This window comes from Chanodichthys erythropterus, chromosome 18 (assembly GCF_024489055.1).
Source record: "Chanodichthys erythropterus isolate Z2021 chromosome 18, ASM2448905v1, whole genome shotgun sequence".
Taxonomy (NCBI): Eukaryota; Metazoa; Chordata; class Actinopteri; order Cypriniformes; family Xenocyprididae; genus Chanodichthys; species Chanodichthys erythropterus.
This window is the reverse complement of record NC_090238.1, coordinates 8,920,317-8,939,640: the sequence shown is the minus strand read 5'-3', so window position 1 is coordinate 8,939,640 and position 19,324 is coordinate 8,920,317. Positions and strand designations below refer to the sequence as shown.

Sequence of the window (19,324 nt, the reverse complement as noted above, 5' to 3'; positions counted from 1 at the left end):
TACTTATTGGGTTCATATTGAATTGTAAAACAGTTGCTGCTATTGAGATGGGATACACGTAAGGTTAGCGAAAGCTTTGGTGGTATGGGTAGGTTTAAGGGTAGGGGTAAGGTGTAAGGGATGGGTCATCAGTGTAATTATAAATGTTATTACAGAAATTAATGACAGATGCAATTACAAGCAAGTGGTTTTAAAATATAAGTACAATGTAAAAACATGTATGTACACAATAAATGCATTGTATCAAATGATTAATTTAAATGTACATAGTAGTTAAGGCCACTTAATATAAAGTGGGACCAAATAACTGTAGCATTAGGTTGGCTAGTTTTCAAAACATGCAGGCCGCTTTATGGCAGCTATTTTGTAGCCTCCTATGTGAGAGTAGCTTCTCAGCTAATACTTTAGTTTGGTTTGAGTTAGCACTCATCTCTTCAGTTATTTGTGTACAGGATGTCTTATTGGCCGCGTGACACTGTTTGCTTGCAGTGCTTCATTTTCTCCTCATATTTGAAATGAAGCCCAAGCTTTGCTTGGCCCAGTAGGCCTTAGCTAGCGGCTAGGCTAGAGCTAGGTTTAGGTGTTTGTTACATGACCCTTATTATTACTATCCCTGTGAGGTTGTATAGTTTCTAGTTCTGGCCTCCTCCTCCTGAGGGAGTTGCGGGCCGTATGCCCATTTCCCCTTCGATGTGAAAATGTAGGTGCTATGGCTGAGGTTAACAGCTAAGGTTATAGGCTGTTATTAGCCTTCCTGGTGCTGTTTTTCCCAGGTGGTAGGCCCTTATCTTCGAGAAGATGAGTTATGCAGTGCTGCTAGGACCGTGGTAGACCGTGATAGCATATTTATGTGTACTTCCTTAGACCGTGATAGCTTATTTATGTGTACTGGGTACATTGCCTGTTGGAATGTCTAGGCTTAAGCTCAGGTTGTGTAGCTAGTTACCCACAGTTATCGTGTAGGGTCTAGAGCTGGTCCCCTTTGAGCTTGGGCCCTGTTATGAACACGGGCTGGCGCCACATGGTGCTTAAAGTAGTAGGCCTTGCCAGGCCTCCTTTGTAGCCTCTGTATTGGCCCAGCTGGGTTGATTATATCTAGACTCATTCCATGGTTGAGTCGTGTCTTATGACTCACGCCGCCATCGGCCACACCCACCTCCGTATGAATAGGCCCTAGTTCAGGCCTCTCGTTGAGTTCTGTGGCATAGTGTGTACTTCTCCTACCTAGGGTTTCTCGAGTACTTGGCCTGCTGGCTGGCCTTAGTCATGAAGCTACCACTGGTTGATGCCATGTGTTCATGGAGGTTGTAGGCCCCCATCAGGGCCTCCTTTCAGTCTGCATGTTGGCACAGCTTTGTGTGGGTTTCTGTGTGACTCATCACCATGGATGAGTCGTGATTGCCACTAGCTGATGCCGCGTGTTTTACGAGTTGTAGGCTTTCGCAGGCCTCCTAGGTATCATGCTGGAGTTTTGGCTTTGTACTCCTCTTGCTTAGAGAGTAAAAGGTGCTTTTACTGAGTACATTTCTGAGTGGCTTGCCTTTCGAGGTGAGCTCCTGTATTAAAACCAACTGTTTGTCTGGTTTTATGCATTTGCTTCCTTGAGCTTGGTTTCCTTTAGCTCTAGTTGAGCCAAGTAGCTACCTTGTTTGTTACTCAGTTCTATTTTGCTCCTAGAACTTTAGTGGCTGCTAGCTGACACTGCGTGCAACGGGTAGGCCTTAAGGGCCTCCTTTGGGAGGTTTTTCTCTCTGACTATTTTACTGAAATAGTAAAGGGATCTGTGTCGCTGGCTGGCCAGGGCTCCGGCTGACTCATTAACCTCCCCTGTAGTCGGTTTGTTCTGCCTGGAGCTTGATAACACTGCCACGAGCTGATGCCACGTGTCTGCTGAGGTCATAGGCCCATAGGACCTTCCTGAGTGTACGAAGCCGTACGCTGTACTCCTCTTGCTTAAAGAGTAGAAAGGTGTTATACCGAGTACACTGCTCATTGGATTGAATTGGACGGGCACTCACAGATACCTAATTGCTTGGGTGGTCATGCGCTCAGCATGCTATGTTTTCAGTCGAATGGCCTTATGGGCCATCCTGAATACCACCTATATTGGGTTTCTTGTGTGATGATAGTTCATTTATAAGAACTTTAGTTATGCTGTAGGCCTCTTCTGGTCAGCCTCCATGACAATATGCTTACTAGATGTCTGTCTGTTAGGTTGAGCTTCATACTTCCCTCTGGATTAACTGCATAATTGTGCTTAACTCCCTAAGATGGTCATTGGTTGTAGACTTCTATGAAGTCTCCCATTCAGATTAGCCCTAGGCTGGTTTGTGCTCCCCTGTACCAGGGTTTTCTAGCGCACAGTCTCCTCAGTGCTTTATCAGTTGCTGAGTAGATCCTAGGATGAGTGGATTATACTCCTCTCAATACGAGGGTTTATAGCGCTCAGCTGGGTTCTGCTATCCAGGATGCCCATCTCTGCACGTGGGTTTGAGTTGCTTACTGCTCTTCTGCAGTCGATCTTATCTGCTCTCTTCTTTGAAGAATGCGCTTTGGAGATTCTGTATATCAGACAGGGTTGGACAAGACTATGTTTGGCTTTCACTAGATTTGTACGGCCTCCTTGGTGGTCCCAGATGCCTTTTCTCTGGAACTGCCGGACGTTTGTCCAGATATTTGGCTTGCCCTTTCCCCCTAGCATGGCGGCATGGGTATATCGTTCCCCAATGCGTGATTGAACGCAGAGTTGAAGTTCCCTTTCGAAAGGGAACGTCTCAGGTTACGTATGTAACCATAGTTCCCTGAGAACAGGGAACGAGACTCTGCGTTTCCCTGCCATACTTCGGGTTGCCTGCTGAACAGTCCCTCAAAGACGAGTAGGTGTTGACTTCTTCCTCAGGCGCTCCCTTTATACGTCACGGTTTGCGCCATATGACGTCATAGGCTGTCGCTGGCCAATAGGATTGGAGTGTTGTGATTCTTGGGATTTCGAACATCTGTCACGAGTGACGGTTCCCCAATGCGTGATTGAACGAAGAGTCTCATTCCCTGTTCTCAGGGAACTATCGTTACATACGTAACCCGAGGTGTATTTTTTATTCTAAAGGCGAATATAGAGGCTAAAATTTTATAATCATTATTAAGTAGGCTGCCAATTATCTAAAATTAAAGTGTCTTTTTTGGTTTGGGAATGTTTTATAATTAGGCCTTGTGTGAGGGTAGGTGGAAGTTTACCATATTCGATGCATTGTTAGAAAAGCTTTAAAAGAAAAGGAGCAAGGTCTTCTGAAAAGGTTTTATAGAATTCAGAAGTTAAACCATCTACTCCAGGGGATTTATTTAATTTAAGCTCTGTGATAGCCTATATGTATAGAACAAAAATTATTTCTTCTAAACATATAGGAATACCACACTGTTCTTTTTGGTTTTCATTTAAAGATTTTGAATTAATAAGACTATCTATAAAAACAGAGGAATAATTTTCATCATATCTCAATTTATAAAGACTGCTATAAAAGATTGAACAGTAATCTGCAATGTCCTTTGAGTTATTTGTTATCATGCCATTGATATTCAAATGCAAAATTTTATTTGTTTTTGCATGGAATTTTTCATATTGAAAGAAATATGCTGAATTCTGTTCACCCTTCTCTAACCATCTCTGTCTAGACCTAATGAAGGCCCCCTATGCCTTCCTTTTATAAATATCATCTAATTGGCTTTGAAGTGTAGATAACTCAAGATATTCACTGGACTTAATTTCCCATACTCACTCCCGGACTCATTATCCCTTCATTGCACCCAACTGTTTTGTGTTTGTTCATTAGTGTCTGTCTATTTACACCTAGTTTGTTTCTGCTTTTGTTATGGAAGTTTCATTTATGTCACTAGTTTCTCTGTCTGGTTTTCTTGTTTTGTATGGACTGCTTCTGTGGATTTTGACCCTTGCCTATATGGATTATGTTTTTGGATTACCCCATTAAAGCTGCATTTGGATCTTACCTTCTTGTCTCTGTGCCATTACGTGGAGCTGGTTGGGAGGTTACATTTCTGGAATTTCGCCAATTACCTCTATCTGCGTAAGGATGGGCAGATTCGGATACCTCCAGCACCCGCTCCAGCCTGTCAGTCCGCTCAAGTCTGTGAATCCTCTCCAGCTCGTGTTTTATGTTTTGGCTGTTCTGCGTGCTGGAGAGTGCACTTAAGTTCTCTTGACCACAGACCAGTCTGCCAGCCCGAGCCCGCAGCCGTCCCAGAGCAGCCCGCTCTTCCTGTCAGTCCTGTCATAGCCAAGAGGGCTGTCTTCACCTTCTATGTTTTGGCGGTCTTGCGTGCCTCAGGCTCTTTTGACTCTGGACCTGTCTGCAAGCCCGAGCCCGCTGCCGTCCCAGAGCAACCCGCTGCCGTCCCCGAGTGGCCAGCTCTCCTTGATACGGCCATGGAGGCCGTCACCGAGTGGCCCGCTCTTCCTGATATGGCCACGGAGGCCCCTTGGTCAGACCTGCCGGCGCCACCCAGGCCGTCTGCCCTGCCACCGCCGCCCAGGCCATGGACTGCTTCTGTGGATTTTGACCCTTGCTTGTATGAATTAATTTTTGGATTACCCCATTAAAGCTGCATTTGGATCTTACCTTGACAGCAATGACAGCAATGAAACTGCAAATGGTCATCTTTACAAATTCATGTTCCAATAATGACTTATTGAGCTGCCAATAAGAATTATGATAGTTATAGAAATAAGAAGAATGTAAAAAAGTTTTGAAAAACAGCACTTTATGATCTGTTAATGGCATGGGAAGAATATTAACAGAAATATCTTCTTTTTGTAAACTGCATGGAGTTAACCAATAGTCAATGAGAGACATAGTGGTACATGCCTTAGTATTCCATGTAAAAGAACTAATACCAGGGAATTTCTCTCTCCAAATGTCTGTTACTCCAAATTTCTGCAGAAAGGCCTTTAGAGTGGAGTTATACGAATTTACATTGCGAGGTAGCCACCAGCCATTTAAGAATTCCTGAATATTTTGAGGAAAATATCACTTGAAACTGCATTGATCCTGATATCTCCTCAAATTTGATAGGCCCTCTTTCATTGGATGAAATTAAGACTGCTCAGTCTAATGCAGAATGGCAAATGTCCACGGCTGGATGGCTTTCCTGATGAATTTTTCAAGACATTTTCTGACAAATGATCACCTCTTTTGCTCAACATGTTCAATTAGTCTTATAGCTCAGGTATTCACCCTCATTCCTTACGGCAGGCTATCATTTCTCTTATTCTCAAAAAAGATAAAGATCCTTCTCAGTGCAGCAACCATTGCCCCATCTCCTTACTTTGTTCGGATGTGAAATTATTAGCTTAAGTCCTAGCAAGATGTCTGGAGGTGATCCTTCCAACTATAATTTCTACAGACCAAACAGGCTTTATTAAAAATAGACATTTATTCTTTCATACTATTAGACGCCTTTTGAATATTCTCTATTCTTCTTGTTTTAAAGAAACTACAGAATTAGTTATTTCCATGGATGCTGAGAAGGCATTTGATAGAGTCAAGTGGTGCTATTTGTTTTATACAATGAGGAAATTTGGCATCCTGATCAATTTATATCTTGGATTAGGCTTTTATATACATCTCCCTTGGCCTGTGTTTGAACTAATAATAACTATTCTAAGTATTTCTCCCTTGGTAGCGGGACTAGACAAGTTGCCCACTTTCCCCCTTGTTGTATGCAATAGCCATTGAGCCTTTGTCAATTGCTCTAAGATCCAGTGCGATGGCATTCAAAGGGGGGGGGTTGGAGCATAAGCTATCTTTGTATGTGTTACGGTTGCTGGTGTATAAAGCACACGACGAGGAGAAATACACATAAACAAGTCTTTTACTGGAATATCCACAGGAGAATACAGGAACAGGCAGGAACATACACCAAACAATACAAGTACAATACCGGACAACACATGACAGGAAACACAGGGCTAATATACAAGGGATAACAAGGTGGGTGGTTAGACACAGCTGAATGTGATCAGTTACCATGGTGAATGACTAGTGGTGGGAAATAGAACAACAACAAGTCCAGAGTGGGTCCAAAACAGAGTGCACATGTAACAGTATGCAGATGATATGTGTCTGAGCCTGGCACTTCCATTCCCTTGGTGCTTGATTTTCTAATGGATTTTGGCCTAATCTCAGGCTATAAGTTTCATTTGAGTAAAAGTGAATTAATGCCCACCAACACAGCTGCCTTGAATTATCCATTAGCGTCCCTGCCTTTTAGATCTTCTTTACAAAGTACTTGGGCATAAATGTGACAAAAAGCTTTTCAGACTTATTTGACTACAATTTGTCCCATTGCATAATCGTCTATCACATAATTTTAATCGCTGGTCTCTCCTTCCTATATCCCTGATCGGTAGGGTTAATTGTATTAAGATGAGGGTGCTCCCTAAATTTTTATATTTATTTCAGTGTATTCCTATTTTTATTCCAAAGTCTTTTTTTTTGTTGTTGCACTTGATAGCTTTATTTCTAGTTTTCTCTGGAATAAAAACCCCCAAAGATTCAGAAAGGCATTCTGCAGAAGACAAAACAATTGGGTGGTCTAGCTCTTCCTAATTTTCTAATATATTATTGGGCAACAAATATACGCACCACTCTTTACTGGTTCCAGCCAAGCAACTCTGTCAACTCCCCATCCTGGCTGCATATCGAGAATGGCTCATGTAAGTCTTCTTCCCTGGCGGCTCTTTTATGCCTCCCATATTCATTGTCCCCAATGAAATATTTAAATAACATAACTGTTAAAACCAGTCTTAAAATCTGGACCCAATTTTTGCGTCATTTTGGTCTTCATAATACTCCCCTGTTATCCCCAATACATTCTAACACGTTGTTTCACCCGTCCATTTTGGACAGTGCTTACAACTCCTGGAGGGACCTTCGGTTGGTTTCTATTGCTGACCTTTACATCAATGGTGTTTTTGCCTCTTTTGAACAGTTGACTTCTCAGTTTAATATTTCCAAATTTTTTTCCAGATATTTACAAATTCTAGATTTTGTATGAAAAAAAAAAAAAGGTCAACTTTCCAAATGCGCCTCTCCCTTCAGATTTGGACACCATTCTGGGTGTGGATCCTTGTACTAAAGGGTTAATTTGTAAATTAGTGAATATAATTGTTCATTTGCAATCTTCCTCTGATAATTTATGCTTTGTCTGGTCCCAAGACATCAGTACTGAGATTAACGAGGAGACATGGTGGGCAGTCCTGAACAGGATTTACTCCTCTATATCTCTGCGCACATCACAGGCTCATACAGTGCAAGGTGGTTCATAGAGCCCACTGGTCTAAGACCAGGTTAGCACGCATTAACCCGTCAATTGTCTCGTAGTGTGACAGGTGCCATTCTGGTTCAGCCACTTTAATTCACATATTCTGGTCCTGCCCTGCCCTGTCTTCCTTTTGGAGGCAATTTTTTGTCTCACTGTCAACCATTACCTCTCCAGATATTCCACTCTGTCCAGTCACAACTTTATTTGGGGTTCTCCTGCCTAGCCGTTCTTTGCCTTCTCACTTTTCAGATTTTGTAGCATTTCTGACTCTTTTAGCTAGGCGTTTAATTCTATTGAATTGGAAAAGCCCTCACCCTCCATCTTATACTCGCTGGATAAGAGATGTTCTTTATTTTATGAAACTGGAGAAAATTAGGTTCTCTCTTCACTGACCTAGCACCATTTTAACCCTCTGGAGTCTGAGGCTGATTTGGGGCCTGGAGAAGTTTTGACATGCCCTGACATTTGTGCTTTTTTCATTTGTTCATAAACACATTAATGACACAAGTGTCATTACACTGTATTCAACACAAATAGGCTACAATAATATGTAAGGAACATGTATGTACATGTTTGTATTTTTGAAGGAATAATGTTTATGCTTGGTTATTGAAAAAACAAAAAACTTAAGTCACTGAAATAAGGCCAAAAAGAGTATATTAAATCTGTGTTCATAAGACTTCTGGGTATTGGAGGTTGTAGACTAAAGTTTTTGCTTCAGAATTATGTAAAAATTATGCTGCCTACTCCTTCATATAAAACAATCTATTGATTTAGTTTTTGTAAGTCACATTTTGTCAAGAAACACAGTATGCGAGGAGGCGTAAATGATCATGAATAATGGGCCATTTACCCCTGAGAAGACAAAAGAATCAAATAATAATGACCTGAAATGACTTGCATATTAATGAGGCCTTTCAGTCAGGTAGGGTGTGAAAAAACCCTCTGTAATCATGTCTCAGCTCAATTTAAAATAATGGTATTCTATTATATTCTTTAAAATATAATGCATTTCTGTGATGCAAGGTGTCTGAACAATTATGTTACCTCTGTGGCATTTCATATAGGCTTTTAGCTTAAAGCATGCAAATTTGGAGAAATATTGATGGATTCTTATATGTTTATGTCAAATTTCTATACAGAGGAGTAATATTTATTCTATATTTATTCTATATATCATCACTATGAGTGCTGGATACAATTCATACTTGCAGCCGGAGGGCGCTCTGTACACCTTTAGGCCACAAATCCATATAAAGAAGAAGAAAAACCAGGAACTAACTGCATGTTTTCTAGAGTTTGCTAACCATAGCTTTAACATCCAGATAAACACTTTTCAAGACAATAAATACACGATTGAGACGATGTATGCATGTATTGCCTCTGAAGTTGCGTCTGAATAGCACTCACTCCGTGGGTGTGGCCGCATTAGTAGATAATGAGCTGAATCACGGACTTCTGACTCTTTTCATACAGATTACATAAACACAAAATGTTTGTTTTCGACATTTCAACGTTTCTTTAGACATAAGTTTAATTTTATTGTCATTCGTATTCACTAAGTTACAGTTGTATGTGCAACATTGACAGAGTATTGTGAGTCTCTTTCACACTGGTAAGAAAAAAAACGCGGTGGTATCGCCGGCGATACCCTCAGACCTCAGAGTGTTAATCAAGCTTTGGCAACCACTTTGTGAACATATCAAAACTCTCCAGCTTGACCCTGCTCTTTGTGTGTGATCCCCTTTCCTCCCCCCACATCTATCACCAGTCTAGATGTTGATACTAATCTTGTATTGCCTGGCCGATAAACTGCTGTGTTTACTATATGCATGATTGTACTGTATTCCATTAGTGTATCTTCTTACTGTAATGTTTTATTGTTTATTTTCATCTTCCCCTGTTCCTGTTAATTTATTTATTTATTTATTATTATTTTTTTTAATGCTTGTATGTTTTTGTAATGGTTTAAAGTGTATAAATAAATCATAAAAAAGGGAAAAAAATAAACAATTTGGTCTTTGGATGCTGATGCACTGGTTGATGAATTCCCTATCTGACATGGCAGCATGTATGAAGTAAAAGGGACAGAAAGCCACCTTTCTCAGACAGTGCGTGATTCCGAATTCAGCTCTCTTTTGAATGGTCAGATACACACAAAATATCTGTCTTGGCGAGGAAACAGTTGCAGAACAGTTGGGGAAACGCATCTAATGCGTAAGTTAACACTATATTAGATTCCGTGCATTAGGTCTTTAATATTAATGATATTCAAACAATAAAATAATTTATTTGTAATGAATACACTATGCAGTGATTATTTTTACATTTGATTATTTTTACTTAGCTCTTATTTTTAATAACAAAGATAAAATAGGCCTAACAAAAAGAGCTAGGCTATATTGTAATTGTTAATATAGTAATTATTAATAATAAAAGAATTGAAGGAAAAGATGCATTGTTGTTACTGAGACAAACTCCGTAGTTCCCTCCTCTGACCATCGGAGGGAGCCCTCTCCCGGATAATGACACTCCACTTCCCTATCACACTACATTTCCCATAAGACCGTGCCTTGGACTATTTACCCTACAGCTGATGCTCATTACCAGGACTATAAATGACTTGCCTTACACTCCAGTTAATCACAAAGTCTTGTTTTGCCATGGTGAACATTACTGAGCGTTATCTACCTGTCTGACTGCCTGTTATTGATCCTGTTGCAACCCGTTATCGACCCTTTGCCGCTAGCCCCTGATCTCTGCCTGTTATCCCGGTACTGTGAGTGTTCTCTACCAGCCCTGACTTACTGCCTGTTATTTGACCACGTCTCTGCCTATTCCTTATATACCTGTTGCTCCTGTTTGAGCCTGCTTGTACGACTACGAGTGTATTTAATAAAAACATACAAATGGATCCCAGCCAGTGTGATGATTTGTTACAGAAGACTTCGCCAGCCCAAGATCCAGCTGCTTTCACTCACCTGTGTACTTCCATTTCTGCCCAAGCCAGCCAACTCGCTGGCCACCAGCACCAGCTCAATTGACTAACCAATCTCACTGAAGAACTGGTAAAAGCACTTCAAGGTATTAAACTCACTGTGCCCGTGGCATCTGCTCCACTTGTCGCGGCTGCCATTACCCATGTGGCAGGCACTCCGCTACCGATGAATCCCCGCCTATCGCTGCCAGAAAAGTTTGATGGTGATCCTACTAAATGTAAGGGCTTTATCCTTCAATGTTCTCTCTTCATTAACCAACAACCCGCCATGTATCCCACAGACGCTGGTAAAATCGCCCTAGTTTGTTCAGTGTTTACGGGGAGAGCTCTGGATTGGATAACGGCAGTATGGAATGATGACGGATCTGCTTTTCCCAGTTATGACTATTTCCTGCAGAGATTGTTGGGAAAATTCATTGATTATTAACGTATTACCAGTAGAGAATAGCTTGTATGAACAACACTGGAAAGCACCGGGTTTTCTGCACTGAGAGCATCAAGCGTAAATGAAATATAAGTGTATTAAATGCAAATTATAAAAGCAAAGTTGTGGAAAGTACCAAAGAAACCATTAAAACATGTTTTTTTAAAAATATAGCGGTTGGCGATCCGCCACCATTAAAACCAAAGCTGAGGGGTACTCATAGATAATGGTGGCAAAACGCCAGGGTGGAGCAAAAAGAAAAAGATAGCTCATTGGTTCTGTAACGATAAGAAAAACATATAAAACGAGCTGATTAATACTGTCTAGATCAGATGCGATGCCTGATGAGAAGCTGACATCTCACTTTGTTGCCTGGCAATAAAGAATATCTTTTGGAGACCTGGAATTTCTGACTCTGAGAGCTTTTTTGAGAAGAAACTAGAATCATCTTAGAACACTGCAGACTGGCCACAACATAATTGGCGAGCGGCAGCCAGGAGCAGCGAGAGGTCAGAGGTGGCCCCCACGGCGGGACTGCTGCAGGAGGCCCTACAAAACAAAAAGGCGCCAAACAAAGAGGTAAGCACTTTTGCTTATATTTGTTTTGTATGGCCCCTTGTGAGCTGATGCCTGGGTGGTAACTATAAGACCTCAGCAAAACGAACCTAAATTTAAATTAAAATAATAAATGAAAGAATTAAGAAAATTAAGATAATTAAGATTAAAATGATTTATTGTGAATATTAAAATGAGGAACAATTTCCAGGTCTTTGAAGATAGCGCATGCGTAGACTAGTAGTATTTAACACGCAGAAGTGCGTTGTGCCAGAAGTTGGCTTTAGAAGTATTTAACACGCAGAAGTGCGTTTTGCCAGAGGTTGGCTGTAGAAGTAGTATTTAACACGCAGAAGTGCGTTGTGCCAGAAGTTGGCTTTAGAAGTATTTAACACGCAGAAGTGCGTTTTGCCAGAAGTTGGCTATATAAGAAGTGTTTTATGCAGAAGTGCATCTCTGTCTGCCTGAAGGAGGCACAGAGGAATGTGTGTGCGCAGAAGTGCGCTTGTTGTTTGATGTGTGTCAGGGAAGCCTTTTGAAGAGTAGGCAGCCCAGTAACTGTGTTGTATAATAAGTGTATAAAAATAAGGTGGATAGAAGAATTCTTTGGCTTTGTATAATTTGCATTGAGGAAAAAGTATGCTTAGAATTGATGAAAGTATTTAAAGGTATTTTTGTGAATTGGGAAAACAAGCTTATTAATGGATAATGAGAATCAAAATAAAAATGGAAATGTAAAATGTGAAAAAACTTATGTGAGAACAAAAAATACTCCAAAGAGTTTGTGTTGCAGATTATTTGGACATTTTCCAGATTGCAGATGCTGTGATCCAAATAAAGAAACACAGCCATTGATAAATAAAATAATTAAATAAGACTGAATTGTTTTCCCACTGTCACAAAAATCAGAAAAAAGTTAATGTAGTGTAAATATACTGTATATGAAGTGTGAGTGAAATCCCGGGTGTGTGAGTGAGCATTGAAGTGTCCGTGAGCTTGAGGAGGGGAGAGAAGTGTGTGCGTGTGTGAGTGTGCAGTAGAGCAGAAACAGAGAGATTCCTTTCTAAGAAGCAACAGTTGGCCAGGATCCATGTTTGAATTACTTGTCTCAGAATATGAGAAGGATAGAATGAGGGAGTGTTTGAGGCTGGATAGAGAAGAAACTAAATTTAGACAAGCATTAAAAGAGTCCCAAGGGATACGAAATCATTTTTGGCTTGAAACTGAATACATAGACATTAATGGGCAGAGAGGGGAACTCACTGAACAGAAAAAGAACAGTTGCTGAGAGATTTGGTAAAAGTCACCAATGCAAAATTGATTGAGAAAGAATGGCCTTTAGTGAATTGGAGTGAAGAAATCAAAAAACAAATAACACTTGAAAAGCTAAGACCATATTTAGCTAAATTTTGCCATCCCAGAACAACACTTCTGGAAACATTGCTGACAACAGCAGAAATAGAATTAGACCCAATTCTCATTCCCTATTTGAAAAGAAATGTTGGGTATCGTTGGCCTCAGGATTTGGGAGGAGCAACTATACTAAAAAATATTTACATCATTGTAAGTACATGCACAAGGCCAGTACAGTGGGAAAGTGACAGGATTTTTAAAGTAGGGAAAAAAGGAGTTAGAAGTGTCACAACCACTAACTGGACGCTGGGAAAACTGACAGTGTCAGTGGTGCTGAGGAACAACCCAGAACACATACATCACTTGTGGGTGGAGATAAGGAGGGGCAAAAGAGAATTAGAGGAGCAGCCAGTGACTGTGGAAGATGACAGACCTTCAAGCAGAGAAGCAGAAGCGAAAGAGGGGGAGGAAGGGGAGGAGGATTTTGAATACTAGAGAAAGAGAAAGTTTGATTGAAGTGTTTGAGCCATTGGATTTTATTACTTTTCCCAAAACACAATTGCAAATTTCAGTAACAGTAGTGGGAGGATTTAATGCAAATTTAACCCCATGTCTCACTTATTCATATTGGGCAGGAGGAATAACAGCAATTGGGCGGAGAGTTGAGGAGAACGAGCTCTGGAGTTTTGAATTGATCTGCTTGGGGGAAGACATTATTTGGAAACGCAACAATTACAGTTGGCTGGATCTGGAAGACGTGACTCCGAAGCCATTGACTGAGGTACAAATAAGAGCAATTTTAAAATACATGAGAAAAAGAAAGACCATCAAACTATTGTTTTAAAGTCCTCAACCCAGTACAAGTCCGGTGAAGGTCAGGGGTCGAATACTTTTAGTGGTCCTCATCTGACTAATCCGGTGAAGAATTCAAATAAAATTGGAAAATGATTTAACTGGGGTTAAAGAGATAAAAGATTGGTCACAAGACACAATGGCTTCGAAGTCACCGGAAACAGACATACCAGTAGAACGAATAATAACACAATACCCCATATGCAGAGATATTATTAAGAAATTATCAAAAAAGTGGGAAAAAGGGACCAAAAAATTAAAAACAAAATGGCCAGCAGAGGGAACATTTGATGTAGCAATGTGTAGAGAAATGAAAGCATTAATAAAGAACCATAAGCCACATGACAAAACCAAGAAAAGAGAACAAAAGAGACAAAAAGAACAGGAGGTTTTAGATCTCTTCATGCAACAAGCAATAAAAGATCACAAGAAGAAACAATTGGAAGAACAGAAAAAGAAGATGGAAGAAAAGGTGGAGCGCCCACCTCCCTACGCACCTCCCTACCAGGAAATAAAAAAGCAAATGCCTACGGTAAGAGGTACATTAGAGGTGGATGGAAACTTAAGTGTTGTTGAAACTGATGAAGAGGATGATGAAGAACAACAAAGAAGAGAAGGAGAAAAGGAGTATGCTCACCAAAAAGATGATGAGCAAGGAAGCTATCAAGAGAACAATGGACAGAAAAAAACTAACAAGCCTGTACCAGTGAAGAAAAGGCTAACAGCGACCACGAAGACACAACAACAACAACAAGAACAAAGGGAAGAAGAACAAAGGAACTCACTGATGGACTGCTCCTATGTAAAACAGAGAAGACAAGAAAAAGAACGAAAAGGAGGAGGAAAAAGAAATCCATTATTGAACAATCCCTACTTCTATATGGGAGAAGCCATACAGGAGCTGAACAGAGCTGGAAGAGATGGTGACAATGAACCCATGACAAGAGAACAAGAAGAAGGTGGCAGTGTGGACCCATTGGATCATGAGCTGAACAAGCTTCAGGAGGCTGCAGAAAAGCTAAGTCTGGAAAAACAACAAAGATGCCTGACTGAAAGGGCTCGACACCTGAGAGGGAACCTTGAGGAAGAAGAGAATGAACATTGGCAAAGGAGAAGAGCACACTTAGCCAGCCCATTGGGAAGACACAGAAGAAATAGCTCACAGGAGGAATATAGAAGGGTCTCAGGAACCCTCCGACTTGAGAGAATACCTCCAGGGGATCCAATGTGGAGAAACAGAGAAGAGAGACAACTCATATCCCCTGCAGAGTCCTTGCCAATCCTGACACCATACCAAACAGGAAACCTGGCAGAGAATTGGGGTGATCTAAACCCCTTTCAAGCACAAGAGAGATACTCTCCAGGAGGATACAACTCAATGCTGCAACCGGAGGTCACATATGACTTGATAACCTCTGTATCCCAGGCACCTATGCTACAAAAGAAGAGCAAGCAACTCCCCATTCTGATTAAGGGGGAACAAGCGCAATACGTGCCCTGGGCGGGACAAGATTTAGAAGGACTTGTGGCTCGTCTACCAGACATACATGAAGGAGCTGGAAAGTGGATTCGTCTACTGGAAGCAGAAACAATGGGAAAGATATTGGCCATTGGAGACATCAAGGCCTTACTGGCAAAGAGTGTGGGAGGAGCCAAGACCAACGAGATCCTTGAGGATGCAGGTTTGAAGTCTGCAGTAGGAGGAACAAGGAAGGATGCCACCACCTTTGATCAGTACAGATCCATGATATGGAGGGTACTGAGGAAACACTACCCGACACAAATGGATCCCAAGCTACTGAAAGGAGAACAGCTGGGAGAAATGGAGAACCCTACCTCCTACATCCAGAAACAATTAAGAAGATGGAAAGAAGAACTGGAAAAGGATCCAGAAGGAGACATAGTGATGACAACACTCTTCAGAACTGCCATAGTGGAAGCCATGCCCTCAGCAGTAAAAGCAAGATTGGAAGATGTAGTGGGCCTGAACTCAAAGACAACAAAGGAGTTCTGTGACCATGTGGCTCATGCAGTGGAACAATATAGGAAGAATGAACAAAAACTGAAGAACCAAGAAAGAGAACTGCAAAGAAAATTGACTCAACTACAGCTAGAAGACCTGGCCAGCAAAAAGAAAAAAGTTCAAGCTACCCTGAAGAGTGGTGAAGACCAAACTGCAGTGATGGCCACAGTGAACATGTCAAGCCCACCTATGCAAGCTCCAGCTGTAATACCAGCACAGGCTCCAGTAATGGCAGCAGCGCCAGCATCAGTGCCAGCACCAGTCCCTCAGAACACATCTGCACCAATAGGAGGTGTGCAACAACCAAATACACCAATTGTGATCTACCTACCTGAACAGCAGAACAACAGGAACCCAGCTGAACAACAGCAGAGAGGAAGAGGAAGAGGGAGACAATTCAACAGTCAACAGAAGAATGGTCCTCCAGGAATGTGTTGGGGATGCAACCAATTCGGACACAACAAGAAGGATTGCCCAACCAACCCATGGCCATTGAATATGCCACCTACAGGACAAATGCAGCAACCATGGCAATACAATCCTCAGAGCCCCACATCAGGCCCCGTCAATCCATGGCGAGGCCCAAATCAAGGTTATTAAGGATGCCCAGAGAATCCTACGGGGAGAAGTCAGCTTCCAATGATATCTTCTGATGCTGATCAAGAACCTATGCTGCAGGTTAAAGTAGAGGACAGGATAACGCCAATGATGCTTGATACTGGGGCCACTTTCTCTTGCCTAAGCCCAAAATATGCCTCTCATCTCCCCAAGTCTGGCAAGTATGTCAAGACAGTAGGATTCTTGGGACAAACGCAGCTAATCCAAATGACGGCCCCTGTCACCATAAAAGTCAAAGACTCTGAAATAAAGATTCCAGTCCTAATATCAGAACAGACACCAGTTAACTTGTTAGGAAGAGATGCAATATGCAAACTGAAACTACAGATATGGTGCTCCCCAGAAGGAATATACATAGATGACAAAGGAATTAGACAGATGGTAGTAACAGAAGAACAAAACTCACAAGAACCACAGGCAAATATATATTGGCTAGGAAATCTGGGAAAGGAAGTAGGAGAAGCTATTAACAAATGGGGGAAATATATAAAAGAACAACTTAAAAATCCAGTCATGCCTGAAACTGAATTTCACTGCACAATGAGATATGACCCCACCAGAGACCCTGAGCTAGAAAAACAGTGGTTAGATCAGACCAAAGAACTGGAAATACCCTTAAATTCTGAGTATTTAGTAGTGGGATCAAAGGGAGCAGCCTTACAAATTGAAGAAAATAGATTTATCCAAAAATGGTTTAAGGTAGATAATTCAACTCCACATGTTACTTTATACATGAGGGGTGCCAACCTGAGGACTTAGGACCAATGATGTTACATGCAAAAGGGAAAACATGGGAGGCCACAGAAAACCCATTTATCTTTCAAACCACAGATATGATGTATCTTAAAATTCTCTGTCAGACTAAAATGAAAGGAATACCAAAAATGATAGTGGAAACTAGGGAAATGAAAAAAGAATTGAATTCCAAATTGGATGAATTGATGATGGAAATGGAACAAAAAGTACCACAAAAATTGTGGTCAAAACATGATACAGATGTAGGTTTAGTAAAATCTGCTAACCCAGTGAGAATTAAGACAAAGCTAGGTGTTCAGTTACCCAGAAAACAACAATACCCACTCAAGCCTGAAGCAGTGGAAGGGATTAGGAAAACAATTGAAGGGTTAATTAAAGCAGGGGTGTTAATTGAAACAGTTAGCTATTGTAACACACCCATTTTACCTGTTGAGAAAGCCAATAAGTCAAAGTGGAGATTGGTCCATGACCTAAGGGCAGTGAATGAGGTAGTGGAAGATTGGCCTGCTGAGGTTCCAAACCCACACAAGTTGTTGACGAATGTTCCACCTGCTGCTAATTATTTCACAGTTATTGATCTCTGTTCTGCGTTTTTCAGCGTTCCTCTAGTGGAAGAGAGCAGACACCTTTTTTTCCTTCACTTACCAAGGTAAACAGTACACATACACTAGGATGCCCCAGGGGTTCAAACACTCACCACATGTATTTAACCAAGTATTAAAGGTTGATTTAGAAGATCTGAGACTGGATAGCACACTTATACAATATGTGGATGATTTATTGATCTGTTCGACAACATTGGAACAGTGCCATCAAGATTCCATCAAAGTGCTCACCAAATTAGCAGAAGGAGGTCACAAGGCCTCGAAAGAAAAGTTACAATATTGTATGACACAAGTAGAATATTTAGGCCGAATTATTGCTCACCAGACAAAAGCAATCTCTCCAAGCCAATTAGAAGGGATTAGCAAAGCACCACAGCCCCAAACTGTGGGACAAATGATGACCTTTTTAGGTATGACAGAGTTTAGTGCTGATTGGATTGAAGAATATGCAATAAAAACAGCCCCATTACGGGCAATGATGAAACAAGCTGGTCATCAAAATCTTAGAGCAAAACTTGTATGGGATACTGAGGCACTGATCACTTTTGAAACATTAAAAAAGGAGCTCCAAACTGCTCCTGCACTTGCTACGCCAGACTACGGTAAAGTATTTCATTTATATGTTGCTGATAGAAAAGATGGCTATGCTTCAGCAGTACTAATGCAAGAGACATGTAGTGGCAAGAAAAAACAGCCACTTGCTTACTATAGCACCAAATTGGATAGTATAGCCCAAGGCTACCCGCCATGCTATCAGCAAGGCTTAGCAGCTGTATATTTTGCTTATGATAAAGCATCCACTGTGACAATGGGCTACCCAGTCATTATCTATACACACCACAAGGTGGCTGAACTGTTAGAAAAAGGAAGATTTGTCTTGACACAGGCAAGATGCCTTACGTATTCTAGCCTGTTAACATATCCTGACATTACTATCAAACGATGTACAACAACAAATCCAGCAAACTTCATCACTTTGGAGGGAGAAGGAACCCCACATGAGTGTGTGACAGAATCTCTGGCATTCACTCGATTGAGACCAGATTTGGAATCAATTCCAATTTCTGATGCAAATGTTGACTACTTTGTTGATGGATCATGTTTTAGAGATCATTTGGGGAACCATGCCGGATTTGCAGTTGTAAAAAGAAAAGGAGATGACTTTATCCCGGTCTTACTCAAACACTGTGAACAGCCATGCTCAGTACAATTGGCAGAATTACGGGCACTTACTGAGGCATGTCTATTGGCAAAAGATCAAGTAGCAAACATCTATACTGACTCTGCATATGCACATGGTGTATGTCATTTATTTGGAGCAGTATGGAAACAAAGAGGGTTCAAAAAGAGTGATGGAACACCAATCCAACATGGTGACCAAATTACTAAATTAATCTCAGCTATGATGTATACAACTAGACTGGCTATTATTAAGTGCCAGGCACATAAGAAAGGCAATGATTTTGTAATTAAAGGAAATAATGCTGCAGACTCCTTTGCAAAACAGGCCTCAGGGTGTCAGCTGGCTGTGATGGCACCATCAGTTTTAATTCAACCAGTTCCAACTCTTGAGCACATAAGTGAAATGCAAAACAGAGCACCCCCTTATGAAGTAGCAATATGGCAACAACGAGGGGCAACACGAGATGCTAATGGACTTTGGCGCTCTCATGAAGGATTCATGATAGCTCCAAACCCACTGTTGAACATTTTAATCACAGATGCGCATGGGTTTGCCCATTGCGCAAGGGGGGAGATCTTAAAGAAAATAAAAAGACAGGGATTCTGGTCACCCTATATGCAAC

At 41.2% G+C, this 19,324-nt stretch overlaps 1 protein-coding gene across 1 annotated transcript in view; it reads right to left on the bottom strand.

Moving 5' to 3' along the window:
* Positions 1-19,324, bottom strand: part of kif6 (kinesin family member 6) — a 452,839-nt gene that overhangs the window by 223,293 nt on the left and 210,222 nt on the right. The window lies entirely within an intron of this gene.